Source organism: Pinus tabuliformis, chromosome 6, assembly GCF_031772625.1.
Source record: "Pinus tabuliformis cultivar Carrire ecotype Pingquan chromosome 6, CPIR1, whole genome shotgun sequence".
Lineage (NCBI taxonomy): Eukaryota > Viridiplantae > Streptophyta > Pinopsida > Pinales > Pinaceae > Pinus > Pinus tabuliformis.
In genome coordinates this window covers 1,082,926,853-1,082,947,688 of record NC_142292.1, presented here as the reverse complement: position 1 = coordinate 1,082,947,688, position 20,836 = coordinate 1,082,926,853, and positions in this window count along the sequence as shown.

Below are 20,836 nucleotides of genomic sequence, written 5' to 3'. Positions count from 1 at the left end.
TCAATGGACGCACCTCCAGCAAGTCGACTACGAACAGCTCCCCTTCAAATGTAAGGTATGTCATGAGTATGGTCATTTCGCTAATAGATGCAGTAAAGCAAAGGCAAATCTCTCTGAATCTAACACTGAAACAGCAGAAGAAGTTTGGGAAACTGTAAAGAAAAAGAGATCTATCCCCTCACAAGGAAACAACAAGAACCCTCCTGCAGCCCCCATCCCCCCCTCTGAACCAGGCCCGTCTTTCCCTTTATCCTCTAATCAATTTGAAACCCTCTCTGACACTGATCCTCCCTCCCCCCCCCCATCCCCTAGAGCCCCCCCCGTGATCCCCTCCTCTCCCCCGCCATCTTCCCCCCACCCTTCCTCCCCTCCTCACACAATAGAGAGAATATTAACCAGGAACAAGTCTAAAGAAAGCAACACATCCGTAGAACCCCCAAGAAAAGTGGGAAGGAAATCAAACAAGGAGCTGAGGGATGAGACGGCAGCAAAAGAAATGACCACAGGGATTCAACAACCAATGGATACCTATCTGGACAAGATGAAAGGAAACGGGGAAAAAGGGAAAGAGAAAGGAGGTACCCACGCCAAGATTATTAAATGATGAATCTGGTCTCTTGGAACTGTAGGGGGATGGGCTCCTCCCTCAAACTTAATGCAGTCCGCGACCTCATTAAATCCGAACAACCAGACTTCCTCCTCATCCAGGAGACCAAAATAAGTGAACAAGATTTCAAAAATTCCCTAAAAAATAGCAGAACTCATGAAGGTATTGCAGTTAGCGCATCTGGCGCCTCAGGTGGCTTAGGTACCATTTGGAACAATCAAAAATGGAACCTCTTAAATCAAAGGCAAAGTAGCTGGTGGATTCGTTCAGACTTGCAGAACACGGCTAAGACAGAGGAATACACTCTCTACAATGTTTACGCTCCCCCTCACTACAGGGACAAGGATGCTTGCTGGAAGTCAATTGCGGCAGATCTCCTGGAGACCCAAGGCAGAAGCATTATCCTAGGAGGAGACCTGAACCTCATAAGAAGCGTAGAAGAAAAAATGGGGGGCAACTTCTTGGCGGATCCCTCAAGGGAAGCCCTAGAAGAAATTATTCTAAACCACAACCTGATGGACTTCCCTCCTCAGAATGGGCGCTTCACCTGGTCCAATAAGAGAGCAGGCCGAAACAACATAAAGGAACGATTGGATCGCATCTTGATCCAAGACAGAATAGTTGCCAATTTTGCTTGCACCAAAAGCCTCATCATCCAAGGATACTTTTCAGATCATAAGCCTGTAGCTCTAAAATTGGACAAAGGAGCCAATTTGGGCCCGCTTCCATTCAGATATAACAGAGCATGGGACAACCAGGAGGAATTCCGAGATCTGATAAAAGAACAGTGGGCAATAGAGATAAAAGGATCTCCGCACTATGTTTGGGAAACCAAAATAAAAGTCTTGCGCTCAGCCATAAAACATTGGGCCAAATCCAAATCAATAGAAGAAAAAAGAGCTAAATCAGCGCTCCAAGATAGGCTCACGCAGTGGGAAGAAGAGAAAGACAGCAGACAAGATACGGAAGAGGAGCTAGTCAAAGAGATGGAACTTCAAAAGGAAATCTACAAGCTGAACAGAATAGAAGAAGAAGAACAAAGGCAAAAGTCAAGGTGTCTATGGCTAAAGTCGGGAGATAAGAACACCTCCTTTTTCCACAACAATTTGAAAATGAGGAGAGCTGGCAATAATATAGACAAAATTATTGTGGAGGGCGTAGAATTAAAAAATCACAAGGACATAATGGAGGCCGCGTCCGCACACTTCCAAGATCTCCTTACCGCGGAACAGCAAGACAGCGATGGCTTGGAAATACTGGACACCATGGAAAGTAAAACCTCTGAGGAGCAAAATTCTGAGCTGGACAAAGAGATCACTGTCGAAGAGATTGAGCAAACGATACGCAACATGGCCTCAGACAAAGCCCCGGGGCCAGATGGCTTCACTGTGGATTTCTACAAGAATCACTGGGACATCATCAAAAAGGATTACATCAGAACAGTTAGAAACTTTTTCCATAAAGGCAAGATGGGAGGTGGAATGAAATCCTCCTACCTAGCCCTCATCCCCAAAGAGCTCAACCCTCTCTCTTTCAACCGATTTCGTCCTATCTCCCTCTGTAATGTCTCCTACAAAATCATAACTAAAATCCTTGCCAACAGACTCAAATCTATTCTCCCCTCCCTCATCTCTGAGAATCAAGGTGGTTTTGTTCCTAAGAGGCAAATTGCTGACAATGTTATTCTCATCCAAGAAGCTATCCAAAGCAGTATCTCCAGGAAAGAAAAAGGCATGATATTGAAGTTGGATATGGCCAATGCTTTCGATCGAGTCAATCATTCCTTTCTTCAAGCCGTTCTCAAAAAGCTTGGCATATCTGAGCTGTTCATAAGCAAGGTGAGGGAGTGCATTTCAGGCAATTGGACTGCCCCCCTCATAAATGGAAGACCAAGCCCAGCCTTCAAAAGCTCAAGGGGCCTGAGGCAAGGGTGCCCGCTCTCTCCCTTCCTCTACATTCTTATGGCGGAAGCCTTTAGCTCGAAGTTGGAAAACTTGAGGAGGAAAAAAGAAATAACGGGGATTGAAATCGTCAGAGGGTCGAAAGGAATAAATCACTCTCTGTTTGCGGACGACACCCTCCTCATAGGAGGTGCATCTTGCATTATGGCGAGGAGATTTAAAAAAGTCTTAGATCTCTTCCTTCTGGCCTCTGGTGGCAAGCTAAACAATAATAAATGCATGCTATACACATGGAATGTCCCCAACCACTTCATCCAACGCATATCTCTTATCATGGAAATTCCAGCTCAGCTGAATTGGTCCTACTTCATGTATCTGGGGCTTCCTTTGGCCAAAGAGACAATCAAATCAGGGATCTGGGCCAAAATCATTGAAAAACTCAGAGGCAAATTACAGTTGTGGGGAGTGCACTGGTTAAACTTAGCAGGCAGGTCGACCCTAATTAAGTCCATCCTCACCTCTCTCCCCATCTATCAGTTCGCTATTGCTCTAGCTCCTGCCAGTATTCACAAACATATGGAACTAATAATCCGCAGCTTCCTGTGGCAAGGAGGCAAGCAGAATACCAAGAAGTTCAGCTTGGTTAAGTGGGACAAAGTGATCCTCCCTGTGGAAAAAGGAGGGCTGGGAATAAGGGTCCCAAGGCTAGCTAACCTAGCATTGGGCTTCAAGCTCATATGGCGGATTCTAAATGAAAAAGAGGCATGGTGGACTTCCATTATAAAGAAGAAATACATGAATGGCCAAAACAGTAACATCCTCACTGAAAACCTTATAGAAAGACAGGGCACCCCAACATGGAACTTGATCAAGAAAACGCTCCCTCTCTTCAAACCCTTCATCTCGTGCGCTCCAGGGAATGGCAGGGAGGTAAATATATGGAATGACAGAATCATGGGGTCCCAAGCTAGAGGCACGTTCCACCATCTGCATCCTCTCCATCGGTGGATGTCTGAAGCGAATTACAACTCCCTCTTCGACATTTCTCTATGGGACCAGGACTGCTAGGCAGGCTGGACCCCTCTCAATCTCCCCATGGACCTAGCAAAACTTTGGAATGAGCTCAAGAGCTCTCTAAGTGGCTCAGCTCCCATCAACAAAAGGAAGGAGGACAAGTTTGTTTGGGATCCAAATGGTGGAAATTATTCAGTTAAAGAAGGTTACAAAGCCCTCCAGGTTATCTCAGAAGCCAACAATTGGCCTTTGTTCAAGGCTGTCTGGCGCCCTGAATGTATCCCTAAGATAAAAAATTTTAACTGGACTCTCATGCATGGCAAAATATTAACTGCCGAGAACCTCAGAAAGCGTGGTATACAGGGTCCTTCTATGTGCTGTTTGTGTAGGCAAGCTGAAGAAACCATCAACCATCTCTTCCTAGAATGCCCGATTTCTAAATCATGCTGGCATCTCTTTTCTGGCACAATCTCCTCAGATATCCTCCCCACTCAGATCTCGACTCTTCACAAAAACTGGGTCAAAAGAATTCACCATCCTAAAAAAGGAAATCTGATAGTGCACAGGATCTGGAATAGCATCCCTGCAAACCTGAGCTGGCAAATTTGGATTGCTCGCAACAAATGCATCTTTAACAATGAAAAACCCTCCATAACAGGTATTGTAGCTAAAACTATAGCCCTCACAGCTGAGTATTTCGAAGCAATAGGGGTCAACCAGAAAGACATGGAGGTTGTGGATGATAGGCTTAAGGTATGGCTGAGAAAATTCAACCTCAAACCAATTCCTTATGTTTATATCCGAGAAAGAAATGATAGACATAACTGGAAGCTGCGTGGTACTGAAGAGGAAATCAACAACTGGTTAAAAAGCCAAAGGAGGCCTATCCTGTACTTCGATGGGGCATCAAAAAAGAACCCGGGACAGGCAGGGGCAGGCGGGATCATAAAGGACCAGCAGGGGAATACTATGGTTTCTTTCGAATGGGGTCTAGGCCGTCTGTCTAATAACAAAGCAGAGGCCTATGGCCTTCTTCTGGGCACGTCCATTCTAAAGAACCTCAGCCTCCAAAACCCCCTCATCTTAGGTGACTCAGCCATAACAATCGCAGCAATGTCCACTAGGAGAGATTTCAATCAACTGGCCCTCAACAACATCAAAATCCGAATTTTGGAGAATGTCAAAGATTTAGGTGAGGTGACCTTCAAACATATCCTCAGGAACTACAATAAAGATGCTGACCAGCATGCTAACCAAGCGGTTAGAAGGAAACTGGGTCAAGTCAGAGAGAACAATGCCATCTACGTCAGAGATATTCCGTAGCAACAAGCCTTCCGCCGTCCTCAGTCACTTCAGGAAGCAAGTATATCCGAGCGTATCTCCTCCTAGATCACAAAGCAGCATCATCAGGCTCCTAAGCGGATCTCCTCCTCCTCGGGCCTCCAATACAGTCACCCTTCTCAGAAATTGTATGATCTCTCGTCCCTCCGAGGCAGATACTCTCTGCGTTACCAGAAGAACCCATACCTCCCCCACGAGATATGTCAGCAGGGTAATCATCGCCCTTGACTGTGTCCTCCTTACCCTCGGGCATCTTCAGCTCCTCTCCTTTAGCGCCATCGACCTTCTTCCCTCTTTAAATATTGGTCATCTCCCCGACTCCCATTCAGACAGTGATCAAGTCTCACGAGCCATCTCCTCCGGGCGCATCGTGGATGAATTTTCTCCTCCAAAGTCTCGGCCCTCCAGACCAGATCTCAGAGTAAGAATCACCCGTTCCCATTCTTTTCTGTTGTCTTTTAACAGTGGTCCTTTTTTGTTCAGCAGCGTTTTGAAGCAGGGAAGGAAAGCCCGCTCTCTCCTAAAGCTTCAACTCCTCAGAAGCCTTGTCCCTTCTGTCTCGATCCCTGGCCTCCTCATCTTCAGCACGTCCCTTGGTTTTATTCTGAGAGCCCCGCCCCTCTGTCTTAAGCCTCAGCACTCCCGCAGTCAAGCTCTCAACACAGCAACTCCAGCCTCTTTAAACATCAGTGAGCCCTCTGTTTTCATCCATCAGGCTATCACGATGGAGGACAAGCAAGGCCAGCCTTCTAATCAGGGATCAAACAAAGACCCTCTGGCGAATCTCTTCAGCAACAAAGAATGCAATATGTGCAAGGCACATACCATAATGATCAACAGCATTATAAAACAGCTTAAGGAACTCACAGAGGACTATCATGCTGATAGAGAATCCAAAAGAAAGAAGCTGGGGAAAAGAAAGAAGGAAATTGAAGATCTGAAGGACCGCTGCATCCACATGGAGGCGGTAATAGACCATCTTCGCACTCTCACCGAAAGCAATCAGGCAGAAGCATCGACTAGAGCCAGCGCCCAGAAGGATGATTCGGTCACTCCACACTTTCCGTGATTTATGCATTGTAAATTTGCTTGGTTAGGAGGATCCTATGTAAGGCAGTATAGCCGCTTAGTTTCAATTTCGTTTTCAATCAAGAGAAGCAAAGAGGATAACGGGTCTGCGAACCCGATTTTGTGCCTCTGCTCCCATACTCATCCTCATTATGTATCAGCACTTCTTTCAGAAAGTTTTTTTTTTTAATATATGAGTAGCCGACATTGTAAAAAAAAAAAAATATATATTCATTCTAGAGTTAGTGAACATGTAATATTTAAAATAAAAATATGTTAATAAGATAAATGTATAGTATCAATCAAATAAACTATTTCAATATCCATTTTAAATAAGAAACACTATATCATAATGTTATATTTAAAAATAATAAAACAATACTTTCAATAACGAATTAACAAAAAATTGTAATAACAAAAAAACAATGTAAATCATAAATAAAATACTTAGATTTCTAGATTAATTTATAACCACTAAGGTAATTGAAAGTAAAGGGAAAAATATTTTTTTCACTATTTTTTATGGAGTTGAAAAATGTCATATAAAAATAATATAATTGATATTACATGATATGTAATTTATTCTATGTTTGTTTTCCATTTATTAATTAAAATAAAAATATATTAATAACAAAAAAATATTTTATTTTTAGTCATAATTAAAATATTTCAATTTCTATATTAAATAACAAAGTTTTATATCAAATTTAAATAAAGAAAAGAAAAGTAATTTAATTTAAAAAAATATTTATATACCACATTGGTTTTAGTGGGTGTTAGCCATTATGAGCATCATCATATTGTAATTTACTGAATTAGAGAGAGCATATTATTATTCCATTAGTAAAAAATCATTCTTCACTTTTGAGATTAATTTTATATGAACTTGATATAAAGAGATAATTTAGTTGAAAGCTAAAAGAAATAAAAAAGTTACTCTTTAGTATGAGGAAATATGTAATTCATTGACTACTCAAGATGGAGTTGAAGTATAACATATAAAATAGTATTAAGGATGTTACACAAATATTTAATTCATTAGTTAATATGTAATATTTAAAACCAAAATATATTAATAACATAAAACTATTTTGAAAAACCAAATAAAATATTTCAATATCCATATTAATTAACATAATTTTATATTTCAAGTATAAATATCATTTATATTTCTTAAATAAAAAACTAATTCTCATCTATGATTTATAATATTTTAAATAACATTACAAAATAGACCTATTTACTTAATTAAAAGTATTGCATACTTACATATAATGAAATTATAATTAATTACTACAATATGTTTATTTATTTAATTTACTATCCAATCTTTTCCAAAACATAACTTTCATTCATAATTTAATCTTATTTGGTTTAACTATAATTATTATAAAATGCATATGTATTGATGTGTATATATATCCAATTTACCTATAATAAATAAAAATATAGCTCCTTTTATATTGTAATATATTATTAGACCATATTCAAATATATAATTGAAAATACTACCTAATTAATAAAATTAAATTGCAATTACTTATTATAATATTTTATATTTATTTATTTAATATTAATATTTTTCTTATAAATTTCGTTTATCTTTTCATAAATTACCTGTATATACTTTGGTTTATAATATAATATAATATTATTTTATATTATAAACCATATTCAGAAATAAAGACATATTTATTTAAAGGGAAAACATATCTCATTACTCATATATTCAAACTTAATTAAAAATATTGCATACTTACCTATAATAAAATTATAATTAATTACTACAATATTTTATTTATTTAGTTTACTATTATAATTTTTTCCCAAACATAATTTTCACTTATAATTTAATCTTATTTTATTTAACTATAATAATTATATATATATATATATATATATATATATATATATATATATATATATATATCCAATTTAATTAGCTCTTTTTATATTATAATATATTATTAAACCATATTCCAATATAAAATTTAAAATACCTAATTAAATTGCAATTAAGTATTATAATATTTTATATTTATTTATTATTATTATCATTATTTCTTATAAATTACATTTATTTTTCATACATTACCTGTTTATAATTTGGTTTGTAATATAATATAATATTAGGTTATATAGCTTATGAGATAAGCGCGAGGTTTGAGATAACTTATGAGATAACATCCAGGTTTCAATAAATTATGTGTATTTCAAGTTCACACAAGTAACCCTTTTCACCGATATTGAAATTTATGAGATAACTCCCCAAGGTGATGAGAGGGGTTTCAATAGGTCCATAGTTTAATTGGTAATCTTTATTATTTAAAGAATTAGATTTGATATAATTCTTATTATATAAAGAATTAGATTCAAAATTCAAATTTCCAATTAATTAAACTATTGAAATTGGTTCTAAACCTACGATGGCCAAGTATATTTGAACCGAAAAAAGATGTAAGATGTAATTATTTTATCGAAGAATACGTGATGCAAACTTATCTTATGGTTTAACACTAGTTTTTTCATTTATATTTTGATGTTATTATTTTTATTTTGAAAGATGGTTTAGTTGTTTTACAAAGTGTAGGGAAAATTTCTTGAAATGCTAAGTGTCAAATTGTTGGTTGATTTTGCATTGGTAAATGTTTTAGGGGATTTTTGGAATTAATTTTGATGCACTTGATTTTGGGAAAATATATTTTTCATGGAAATGTTTGATATAAGTCAATTAGATAGAAAACATATTGAATGTCAATGGGGATTTGTAGTTCTAGTTTCATTGTGTTTGTCTTCTATCATTTTCTTCAACTATGAAGTTAATGCTCAACAATTCAAGAAATGCATTTTCTTGTTTTTTCTGATTAATCTCATAATATATACTATTTGTAAAATATATTTTATTAAAAAAAAATTATTTTACAATTGCACTTGTGTTTGTCTTCTATCATTTTTTTTAAGCAAAAACCAAGATAAAAATAAACTATGAAGTTAATGTTGAATAGTTCAAGAAATGCATTTTCTTGGTTTTTCTAATTAATCTCATAATACATATTATTTGTAAATTATATTCCACTATAAAAGTTTTATTTTACAAGTGCACAACAACCTAAGTGATTTCTCACAAACAAACTCAAGATTGAATGTCTTAGATCCTATGGCTTACTTCACCCTTTGTTGGTAAACGTATTTCCATTGATATCATAACCGATCATGTGGTATGAGACATAGAGTTTATAAATTGATGGTAATTACACTTTACTTTAAAGTTTTAGTTCGATAATGATGCATTAATATATGTTATTTCCACACAAGAGTTTCTGATCATATGAAACTAAGTATAAAAACTACAATTTCACATTCAAAAGTATAAAACTAAGTCTCAAATTCACCATAACTTTAGTGAAAGTACATATCCTCCCTCGAGAATATTAAATGTCATCCCTACTCTCTATAGTTTAATTACATCTCCTATACAATACATACAATCATCGCATATTCCCTAAGCTTAAACATTTTTTTCAATTGAATAAATTGCGCATAGAGCAACTCTTAGGCTTCCATAGTTCTTCCCACGGAATGAAGAAAGTGAAATGATTATATAGATACTTAAGCCGAGTAAAGAGTTTTATTGTCTCCTCAATCCATTAAATGTTGAGGAGTTCTGCTTCCAAGTTTAGTTTGACATTTGATAGGATGACCTACCTATTAATTTATATGTGACCTAGACGTATGTTGGTGGTTAGATTCTGATGTTTTTCCTTACTTTGATTTCAGGACTGTGAGGAAGTTGCACTTCCTCCCGTGGACAAAAAAATGGTCGTTTCTTCTTAGATTTCCATAAGATTTTGAATATGTCAATGCATCCACTAAAACCTAGCTAAGTTATAGCTGTTGAGGCGAAGTTGGTTCCAAATGACTTGAATTTGATAGATTACAAATTTATGAATATTTATGAATATATGTGTATCATCTAAGCCTCAAGGTTATAACCGGTACGAAGGTATTTGACACTGTCCAACAGAGACTGCTAACTTAATTCAAGAAGAACCAACCCTATATGGGTTGTAGTGTAGAACCAAATTTAAATTTATAGTGACAAATAAATATTGACCAACGCTGACAATGGTATGTCAAACTAAAAGAATTAAAACCTATGTCACAAGGTTCATCTAACTTTAACCTTGAGGTTCGAATTTTGGCGAACCTTAAAAAAAGTTTGAGGTTCGGAAAACCTAATCAAACCTCATAGCCATTGACTAAGTTCATAGATCAAAACTCATAACCTCATGTCACAACTCGAGCTTGTAATTTATCCTTGCAGTTTCCATGTCTGTGATAACTTTTTTGATGTTTATTGATGTTGATTTCTTACTATTTTATCTTATAATTCATTATATATATATATATATATGAACCTAATGGCGAACCTTATTCGAACCTCATCAAAAAATTCGAACTCAAACCGAACCTAATCATTGTCGAACCCTAACTCAAACACGAACCATGTGACATTGCTTAAAGCTATTGTATACAACCCTAGTCAGTCGACAGAAATCATGTAGTAGTTCATGACTACCTAGTAAAAACCATAGCCATACTAAAACTAAGAAAGTTTCAACTAACAGGGTTCCTCCAATGCATCTAGAAGGAAACCCATGAAAAAACCCTAGGTAAAGAAAAGGAAGATTGTGAAAGATTTTTCACCTTTCTTAGCAGATAAAAGCCAAGAGAAACCCCTTCAAATCATTCTGGTAATCCTTCCAACAAATTGTAACCCACGCACTAAGAAATGAACGCATCCACGGATCACTACTTTGCTTATAATAGATGTAGTAGTGATGAATAACATGTACAATAAATATTTAATGACAATTTGAAACGCTCAACCAAGAAACCTTTCTCTTATTCCTCCATGTTACAATCCTAGATGGAGCGGTAGATTAATAAAACATAAAACATAATATTTAACCACATGGTGATGAATAACAGGTATAATAAATATTTAATGAAAATTTAAAAAGCTCAGCCAAGAAACCTTTCTCTTATTCCTCCATGTTTCCATATATTCCTCCACATTTTAGCATGCAAAACCTAGAAAATGAACCATAACAGGTACAATAAATATTAGTATTGAAAACATGTACAATAAAAGAACCACCTAGCCACTCAGAGCTTAAGGATTTCATAAATTTAATTTCAAAAAATATGTATTACATCTGTTATTTTCTCTCCAAACGATCTGTTTTTTATAAATTTATATATTTCCTTTGATTCAATAAGCATTAACAATCTATTGCCAAAATTATTTATATATTTTAGATTACAAAATCATTTTATATAATCATCAATGAGCAAAGGAAATATGCACGCCAGATCAAGCCTTGGAATCCCGACCTTATAAAAAAGGGCTCTGAGATATCATATAGAACATATGCATAAACAATTGATTAAAATATTAGTTGTGTTAGCACCTAAATTTGCCCTAGGCTGAAGGAAGGCAAAATTCAGGGTAACCACAAACCACGCTCAGTTTGGTAGCTAGCCCTACCAGAACAGGAGAGGGCTCTCTCCGAGTCATGCTCAGTGAATAGATAAGCAAAAAACGGTCTGAGATGACTTACAGTGAAGTATTGATCTTAGGCTAGTAAGTGAATAGGGATACAAGAAATAATTTTTATGAATGACTGAGCTTCTGGGATGGTATGAGACCAACGGTCAGCAAAGAACAGAGAATTTAATACAAATGCATAGATTACTTCATGAGGCAAGGCAGGCGGAAAGTGTAGCAATTTAGTTTGAAATAACGCGGAATGGAGAGATTGTTTAGGAGAGCGAAAATGGCATAGGAACATGAACCCTTTTCAACAGAAGAAGAACATTGAACATGAAATTTTCCCACGGGCAGAGCAATAAAATTGAATTCTACCTTATCTAACTCAGAAAATTTCACCGGAAATGAACATGAATTGAATTATGAAACATAAAGAAATACATATGAAAACATAAGAGACAAATTTTCGACACTCACAACAACATGAATCTCATGAAACAGAGCCGCTGCCTTTCATTAATTCTCTGTCAAAAATATACAATGAAGAAGCAGAGTTTCTTTCCCACAGTCTCCCAGAAGTGTCAAGCCAACCAACCCTTTGCAAATGGTTTGCATACAATATATAGAATGTGCCATGAAGAGATAGAACGCCCAAGGGTTGGGGAGTTACTCAAATCATTACAAAATGGAGATGAAGAGCCAACCATCAGCTATGGGTGCAGTGTTACAAACATGACAAATGGCTTGGGTGACCATTTGCCTTCTTTCGCCACTTGGATAGAAGCCAATTTGGAGAGAAAATACTTTAAATGTCGCCTTAGGTGCCAAAAAACTGAAATGTAGATGAGCGGGCCTACTTGGAGAAGTCGCGAATCGAAATTTCACGAAACGGAGGCAAATTTGGCATTTTTTCCTGTATGCGTCGCGCCATTTTCTCTGTGCGCCACGCCACTTGGGAGCCTGTTTGGAGGCACTTCCAGGAGTCCAAAATGTGCCCAAGTGTGCTTGCTGGAAAGCTTGTCCTGTCTACTTTCTAACCCAACTATAATTTCTGAATTTGGTGCTCATTTGACCCTCCAAATCTTCATTCTCCCAAGACTACTTCCTGTTTGTCAAAATAGGGGCAGAGAGGTCGTTTTTTGGGTTTTTGACCTCCTGGAGACTCTGATCTTGCCCAAATTTCTTGTCCAAGCACCAGTAGTCGTGATTTTTCATACTGAATCTAAAAATGCAAACCATTCTTCATTTGGAGTTCCCAATTTTTAGCGCCGCGCCACTGGGTGATAAAACCTGTGTTTTGCCCAAAAAAATTTCATGTGACCAAAATTTCCCCAAATTTCTTGAAATTTGGGCTGGAGGTCCCCTATGAAGTGCTATGCTGTGCCAAGGAAGATTCAGCCAAGATTTGAAGCCGATCTTGCTCTTTTGCCTCTTTTTCCTCTTTTGTTGCTTTGCTCAATTTTGCATTCAAGCTCTTTATCCGGGCCCTTGCACTCATGTTTCGTGCCCTGTAATGGAAAGCCATGTGTCTCAGTAAGGCAAGGTCCTTATCGGCCTTGTCCAGCAACCTCTCCAAGTGCATGTTGACTCTCTCTAGATTGGCCTCCCGATCCTCATTGATCTCTTGCTCCAATGACGTGAGCTCAACTCTTCTTCTTTGTGCAGCTTGGCGATGCTCATGAATGTTTTGTAGCTCCATAATCGCCTGCTGATCCTCTAGCTATTTGTTTCTCTACTCTAGGTACTTCATGTTCCACTTGGCCCTCTCCAAGTCAAGGGATAAGGCCTCAATCACTGATTGTTGCTCCTGGATGATCTCTCTAAGCTCTACGTTTGTCGGTTTTGTATCTGTCTCATCATCATGAAGGAGAATGAATTCTATCTCTAATTCACTTAATGGCTCACCGGAAGGACCCTCATCATGCATTGGCTCCTTACCTCTGCCCTGTTCTTGTGTCGTCGATGTAGGAAGCGAGGCCCCTTCCGCCCTGGGTGGAGATAACACTCGCTTTTCCACTGCAAATAAATGTCTACTGCCTCTCTGATAGGTGATGAATACTGGCATAGTAGCGATCTCATGGCGCTCATACTGATGAGAAGTACCACCTATCTCATGCTCTACCTCTGATACTACCTGTGGAGTGCTGAAGAAGTCATGGGAGATGAAGTCCTCCCAGGCAATGCCCTGTAATCCCAACTGATGATCCGCCAAAATCCGGACAAGAGCAAAGTGATAAACACTGTTAAGTTGCTGCTAAGGGGTCTTCTGTTGCATGAAATTGTTCATCCTCTCTATGTTCCTGTAAATGAAAAATGGGAGGTTCATCATCCGCACCCTGGTAAAGTGCATGAGCAACCTGATGTGATATGCATATAGGCGAGAGAACCTCCCCTCACAACTGAAGTACTTCGTGATCAATTTCATGAGCGGAGCATACTCATCTTTCAAATATCTGAACGGGAAGACTCTTGTGAGATGCCTCAAACAACTGGCCTTAATGTAAGGCTCATAGTATTGCCTATCCACCTTCTTCTTCTTATGCCATTGTTCTCCAACATTTGGTATGCCTGTTGCCACTGAGATAGTTTTGGGTGTCAATGTGAAGGTGACCCCGGCCAAGATAGACTGACCTCCATGTAGGTGAAGCACAAAAAGACGGGCCAACTCATGATGAACTCTAACATTTGCCACCCTTTGACAAAATTCAAAACATGCTAGGTGCTGGAAACATGACATAGCGAGAGGGCATGCCTCCAATTCAGTGAGGGTGTTTGGCTCATCCCTAACATGTTTTCCATTCCTGTGATGTCTCCTGGGGCCCTGTTCTCCTGAAGTTGTATCATTGTGAGTTTCCACCTCATACTCTGATGAACCCTCAGAAGCCATGACTGTTGTTTATATACTGTATTAAGGTTGCCCTTTGATGATGGTGAAGCTGGGTGTTGTTTGTCATATCTGCCACCAAGGGGAACAATGAAACAAAGGGAGTATTAGGAGGGGAGTAATGTAATGGGAATAGGGGTTATAGGGAGAATTTTGTTTAGGGATATGTAGGGGTTTTGGGTATTTTGATAGGTTAGTGTTTGGGGTTTTAATAAGGTAGGGTTTGGGATTTTTATTGACCAATAGGAGGAGGGGAAAGGGAATATGAGTTTGGTAGTGTTAGGGTAGTGATAATAGGAAAAATGGCATAGGGGAATAAGGAAAAGTGGTAGGGCAGGAAAAATAGAGCCTTGGCATCAACATACACTTATACAACCCTAGCATGAATGGTTTTTTGGTGTCTTCTTGTGGTTGAATTTATGAAATTTTTTGCATTCAATCACAGGCATAAAACCACCATATCACTCATAAAAATTTATGAACAAGTGATGTTCCGATCCTACCTTGCAAATGATGTGCTTCACAAAAAATTTGAGGCAGTTTTGGCACGTTTCTGGTGCTTTGTCTGTGTGCGCTGCGCGCAAAACCCAGTGCGCCATGCTCTGGGTGTGCGCTGCGCCAATTAGGAATTTTCACTGCGGGCAGGCTCTGTGTGCGCTGCGCCCCTGCCTATATGCGTCGCGCGCTTGTAATGGCCTCCAAACTTGCTCCAAACCACGTGATTGCACTCTCCACAACTTTGCAATGTTTTCCCTCTGCCTTTGATTGCACAATGACTTTGATTTTGGTGGGAATTTGTATATATAGAATTGGAGGTAATGATTTAAATTTTTCTTTTTCAAAAAACCCACTTTCTAATGTTATGTTTGACACTTTTTCACTAACTTTAAAACAACCCTGATTTTCACTTTTCCTCTGAATTTGGCTCAAGTGATGAAATTTTTGACACTCTTTGTAAGGATTGCTTGACAGGAAATTTGGCCATGGAAACCATGATTACACCTAAAGAGATCAACTGAAGAATTTTTTGAAAATTTTATCACCCATGACACTGTTTGACTTTTCTTCAGAACAGAGTTTTGGAGAACAGTCGAAGTTTATCAATATGACGATGAAACTCTGTGAATCATTACTTTACAAGTGCATCACTCTAACTTGCATGGCTTTACTAGACATATTTAAAGACCAAATTGATTTAATCCCTAGACATAATGACCGAAAATTACCTTTGTCCATTAAAGGACCAGACCTTGACTGTCATGGACTTTGGTGATCATTGACAAAAGACCTAAGCCAGCAGGAGCCATACATGAGGGGAAATGACTAGCATGACCTTCTCCGTCAGATCATGGCATGCCCCTATCAGAATGCATCTAAATGAATGGAGCGGGACACCTAAAAATGAAATGCATAAAGATTTTTGATCTCTGACAGAGGGTTGACCAGACCGAATCTAACATTGGCTCCAATGGGGGATGGTAGCTCCTTGGAGGTGCCAAGAACAACAAATATCTGGAAGAGCTAGACAGTGCCTTCATCCATTGGGCTATGGAATCATTTTTTGAAAAACAACACAGGACTCTGACTCATTTATGAAACTAAAATGACCAAAAATTGACTCAAACTTGACATTGAAATGACTCAAAAACTAACTTGACAAACTCAAACCAAACTGAAATAAAAATGGTATTTACAATGACAGTGGAAGCAGCGTTAATAACTCAAAAATGGTACCGCTTGAGCATCCGACCATTGATCGGCCCTCCTGGACAATCTTCCTCGTTCATTTCCTTCAGAAGAAAGGCATTTTGACCCCTATATGTTGCAATCTTGAAAGGTCCTTTCCAAAGATTCTCGAACTTACCATGCTTACCTTTCTCCTCATTCCTTGCATCCCACTTTAGCACCACGTCATCCAACTGAAATTTATCCGTCTTTACTTTTCTGTCATAAATTTTCTTGATCTTCTCCTCCAATTTGGATGTGTTCTTGAAAACTTCTTCTCTTGTTTGCTGCAAGTGGACCATTTGATTCAACCTTCTCTGCACGGGATCTTCTTCACTACCGACCTCCTAAAGAAGTTTGACTACTGGGACAGCGAGAGAGGTAGGAAATATTGTATCAACTCCATAAACAAGCTCAAATGGTGACATAACAATGAATTTTTTGTGACTGATCCGATCTGCCCAAAGCGCATGGACCAACCTCTTATTCCAGCTCTTTTTATTTATTTCTAGAAGCTTCTTGATGATGTTGACCAATGATTTGTTCGAAGACTCCACCAATCCATTGCCTTGCAGATGATAGGCAGTTGAGTGACCCAAAATGATGTGATATTTATGACAAAATTCTACCATCCTTTTTTATTTGAAAGCTGATGCATTATCGGTGATTAACTTATTCGGACAACCAAAACAAGACAAGATGCTATTTTTAAGAAATGAAATGATTACCGTATTTATAGCTTGTCTGGTGGGAGTTGCCTCAATCCATTTTGTGAAATAATCTATCACTATGAGGATCCATCTATGCTGACCGGAAGAAGCGGGATGAATTTCACCAATGAAATCCAACCCCCACTGCTGGAAAGGAGCGCTCACCTCAATAGGCTTAAGTGGTAAAGGCTGTAACTTCTGTTTTCCTTCGAAAATCTGACATTTATGACAGTGCTTGACCATCTTATATACATCAGCAAACAATGTCGGCCAATAGTACCCTGCTCTCATAATTTTATTTGATGTTGACTTCCAAAAAAGTTTACCACCACACTCTCCTCCATGGAAATCCTCCATGACTTTCTTTGCCTCCTCTTCCACCAAAAAATTTAACAAAACGCCACCGGGATCTTTCCAATATAGCGTAGAATTTCAAATGCAAAACTTGGCAGCTTTCAACTTGAGTGTTCTTGCTTTGTTTCTAGGCATGCCGGGTGGTGGTGACAAATTTTTAAGCACATATATGATATCTGAATACCATGGAGAAAGAGCAAACATTTCAGATACCTGCATTGATGATGATTCTTCATTCTCATCGGACATAGCAGCGATCAGGTTTATGTATAAGACACGCAAGTTTGATTTGTCCATTAGGTTTTCCAATCCCTGTCCTTTGACCAGCTTTGTGGGCTTTATTTCCACATCATATTCCAGCAAGGCTGCAATCCATTTGCCTCTTCTTTCTTCAGGATCAGTCTGCAGTAAAACATCTTTTATAATAGCGTTAGGTAAATAGGCCAAAATATGAAAATGTAGAATATATACCCGGAAATATTTCAATGCCTTCACAAGTGCCAGGGCTTGTTTCTCAATGATGTTGTACTTTAAGGCCGCATCCCTTATATCTCTGCTGAAGAATGCAATGAGTCTTTCATGGTCATCTCTTTTTTGCAATAATACTGCTGCCATAGTGTGCTCCGAAGCAAATGAAAACAATATGAAATCCTAAGTGTAGTCTAGCCTAACTAGAATAGGAGCTGAAGAAAGAGCCAATTTGACCAAATTGAAATATTTTACAGCCTCCTCTGTCCATTTCACTTGGCTGTCCTTCTTAAGCATGTTGGTCATTTCTCTTAGGTGTTCAACAAGATTAGGTACAAAGCGACGTAGAAAATTCATCTTACCATTGAATGATTGTATCTGTTTTTTATTCCGGGGCAGATCGATTTGTTGAATTGCTTGCACACATGCTGGGTCAATACAAATGCATCCTTTGAGATAATATGCCCAAGTAATTTGCCTCCCTCCATGGTGAATAAGCTCTTCTTCGGATTCAACAATAAACCATATTTTCTGCACTTTTGAAAGACAGTTTTTAGATGATGCATGTGCTCTTCATCAGATTTGGAAAACACCGTCAGATCATCCAGGTACACCACCAAAAACACATCCTTCTCATTTGCAAAAGCCAAGTCCATTGCACTTTGAAATTTGGCACCTGCATTCTTTAAACCGAAAGGCATTTTGGCGTAATGAAAGGTTCCCCATGGAGCGGTGAATGTTGTTTTGTCCCGGTCATCTTCATGGACAGAAATTTGGTTATATCTGGAATAGCCATCAAGTAGTGACATACGAGATGCCCCCACTACTCGCTGAAGTATATGGTCCATTTTTGGCAGTGGATAGTTGTCCTTCAATGAAACTTTATTAAGATTTCTGAAATCAATGCATAAGCGGATCTCACCTGTCTTCTTTCATACGGGCACCAAGTTAGATATCCAATCTGAAAATCTGATGGGCACAATGATCCCTGATTTGTACAACCTATTTACCTCCTTTTCAATAGATGGCAGCAACTTTGGATTTATCCTTCTCAACTTCTGTCTGAATGGTTTTTGATTGGGCTTGATGGGTATAGTGTGCTAAATTATATTGGTATCATATGTCTTTAAATCAGAATAGTCCCAAGCAAACACATCTGCAAATGAAGCCAGCAAACTGATGTATTTGTCCTTGATCTTTGGCGGTAATGCCTTGGACAATTTTACCAACTTAGGATTAGCAGTTGTTCCGATCTTGACCTCTTCTACACCCTTATCTGTTGGCTGCAATGTTGGCTTGCGGGCTACATCATCTTGATCAAAAAATTCTTCTAAAGGTATCAAGCCTTTAGGAATAACGTTATTCTTCAGCTGCAACACGTCCATTTCATTGATCTGTACTTAATCTGTACCATTCCCTTTACCATTGTCATTTTCTACATCTATTGAGGTTTCTTTGAACTTGCATTTGTTTTGCAGAAAATCATTAATCTCCTCATCATCTTGAAACACTTGCCAATATCTCTGATTGTCTAGAACGGTTGGACGATGCTTGACATGGATTTTGAATTTATTGCTAGAGTTCATTGGGATCTTCAAAGTACTTGCTGCCTTGGCAAGAGCGTCAGCAATACTATTTTGTATACAAGGCACACATGTCAAAGTGTATTCTGAAAATAATTTTAGGATATCTAGAACTGCATTACGGTAGGCCCACATCCTAGGATGCGTTGCTTGATACTCGCCTCAAACCTGCTTTATTACCAATTCGGAGTCACCATATACCAAAATCCTCTTATCATTCAGCTTTCTTAAAATATTCAGGCCACCAATCAGAGCTTCATACGCAGCTTCATTGTTTGAACACTCAAAAGCCAACTTGTAAGAGCAAACCCTCACATTACTAGGCACTTTGTTTAGGGCGGAGAAAGGACTACGTACCCAAATTCCAATTCCAGCGCCATCATTTCCCACTGCTCCATCAAAATCCATGGTCCACAAACCTTCTTCCTCCTCTTGCAAGTGCTGGAAATCTGTTTGTTGTGCCTTGTCTGCTTGTTGTCCATTACTTTCAGCTGATTGCCCAACATTGTTCTGCTGTTCTTGTCCTTCTTTCTTTAAAATTTCTTTGAAATTTTCTGTTATTTCCAGAATATCATCTGCTTCTACTAACTGACTATATATATCATTTAAACTATCTGAATACAAAACAAAAGACTCTAAATCTGTATGTACATAGTTAATTGGATAATTTATTGGTTTCTCCTTGCTTGTGATCATGTATTTCATTTTTTGTTCCCGATACAATTTCCTTTTTTGTCCAAACACTGGAATCGTTGCATAGGAGAAATCTAGTTGTAGTGTCCCTTTCAATTTCGCTATCCAAGACCTGGAAAGAAGCATGCCAAACCTTGGAGGAATATCTGCTACAACCACATCCATCAAAACATTCTTCATTGGGAGCTGATCCAGACCCACAACCAAGTCTTTGATGAGTCCTATACATCTTACTCTGCTGGAATCAAATGAATAGAGATCGTGGTATTTCCGGGTGATGTCCAGACCAAGTTTATCCATGATAGCCTTGGGCATGAGATTGTCAGAGTCTCCGGAATCGAACATGGCATTGTGTAAGAGAAAATCATGCAATCTTAAACTGATATAAAAGGGTGGCACATCACTATCAGGAGACTCACCATTCGATGTTGGTCCAAAAATCTTTTCAGGCTGATCGTCTTCAACATTCACCATGTCATCATTGGGTCCAAATCCAACATCTTAGATATTTGTCCTCTATAATTGTTGTTCTTCATTATTTCAGTCAAGGGGATGGATACTTTTAATTTGGAAATCTCATTCTCTAAATTAAAAGCAGGAATCTTTTCTACCTCTTTGACTGGGATTTCTTTCTTTTCCTTTTCTTTTGATGCATCTTGCTGATGTGATTGTTCTGTTGATGTTGATTTGCTGCTCTCCGGACCAACCGCCTCTTTTCCTTTCCTTTGTGTAGATGATGAATCATTCTTTGATGCCTCAACATCCTTCCTTTTCTGAATTGGTTTGGCTGGCACATCTCTGTTTCTAAGTGAATATCGCTGCTACTATGCAGACAGAGCATTCATATACCCCCTTTGATACTCCTCTGATTCTTCTTGTAAAACAGTGTCACTTGCTAGAATGAAATCTGCATCTTTGTGTGTAGCTGAGCTCA